This window comes from Charadrius vociferus, unplaced genomic scaffold, assembly GCF_000708025.1.
Source record: "Charadrius vociferus isolate BGI_N301 unplaced genomic scaffold, ASM70802v2 scaffold266, whole genome shotgun sequence".
In the NCBI taxonomy this organism is placed as follows: Eukaryota; Metazoa; Chordata; class Aves; order Charadriiformes; family Charadriidae; genus Charadrius; species Charadrius vociferus.
This window is the reverse complement of record NW_009649114.1, coordinates 2582161-2583479: the sequence shown is the minus strand read 5'-3', so window position 1 is coordinate 2583479 and position 1319 is coordinate 2582161. Positions and strand designations below refer to the sequence as shown.

General features: G+C 62.0%; 1 protein-coding gene across 1 annotated transcript in view; it reads left to right on the top strand.

The window, feature by feature from the left end:
• The window catches only part of MDFI (MyoD family inhibitor), an 18947-nt gene that overhangs the window by 13094 nt on the left and 4534 nt on the right, over positions 1–1319 (top strand). The window lies entirely within an intron of this gene.

Sequence of the window (1319 nt, the reverse complement as noted above, 5' to 3'; positions counted from 1 at the left end):
TTCGCCCCCGCCCCCGGAACACCCGCAAGGCTGGGCAAAGCACAGATCTTTGTTCCCTGCCGGAGACAGGGGAGATGCCGAAGCCTTTAGCCGGGCTGCGGGGTCCTGTGCTGTGGGACACATCCTGCCAGCCCCTTCCCCTCCTCGGTGCTGAGATCGGCAGCCAAGTGCAATACACGCAGCCTGTCCCCATCCCTGCCATGCCGGCCGGGAAGAAGCTTTTCCGTCACCGGTCCCCGCAGTGGGGTTGCAGCCGGGGACCGGGGCAGCTCTCCGGGCTGGGGAGAGCCCGGGGCCGTACCAAACTGTTACCGACCCCATGTGAGTCTGGGGGGGCAGTGGGGCAGCGTGACTTGGTTGGTGCCAAATGATCCCCAGCCACCAATGTTGGCCAAATTTGTTGGATCCAAATGTTGGCCCCATCCCACCACCCCGGGAACAAGGGTGCGTGGCGGGGTGAGGGTAGGAAAGTCCCCGTTGAAGGGCTGGGGAGACGGGGAGGGAAGTGTCACAGTATTTTATTTTTTTGTCCCTTTCATTTGTTACTGTAAATAAAGGTCTTTCTTCATTTCTGACCAATAGCTGCCCCATCATGTCCTCCATGGGGCGCTCCCAGGGGACAGCCGCTTGCAGCGCTGCCATGTCCCCCATCCCCGTGCCTGCATCCCGGTCCTGTTCCCAGCTGCAGGCACGGGACGCGGAGGCTGCAGGGCTCCTTTGGCCCTGGGGACATGGCACAGCTCACTGACAGCCCCAGGGTGCTCCTGCTTTGGATCCTGTGGAGAGGAAACGCGAGAGGAATCCCCGTCCTTCGCTCTGGGGAACAGATCGAGGTCCTGGTGCGCCTGTCACCACCTCCCTGCCCTACTCCTGCAGCCATGGGACAAACCCTGGCCCCACTGCAGCACTGTCCGCTCCTCCGGGCCCCACGAGCTGCTCCATCTGCCCCAGGGACACGACTTCCCCAAAGGAGAGAAAGAAATGACGCAAATTCTTGGCTGCAGGGCTGGGGTTGGCGCGAGGCTGTGGAAGCCGGGTGGCCTGGGTGCTCCTGCTGCCATGGGACCACCAACCACGCCATGCCATGCCATGCCATGCCACGTTGTGCCGTGCCACCTTGTGCCATGCCACGCTGTGCTGTGCAGGTAAGACACCATCATCCCCCTTGCCAAGTGTCGCTGCCCCTCGTGGGGGGGTGGTACTCGATTGTCCCGGCGAGGCTGCTGCCTGGGCTGAAGTTGAACAAGGAGGGAAAAATACTTAAAAATCGAGGCCAAATGGGTCAGTTGGTCACGGCGACACAGGCCGGGTTTGGGTTT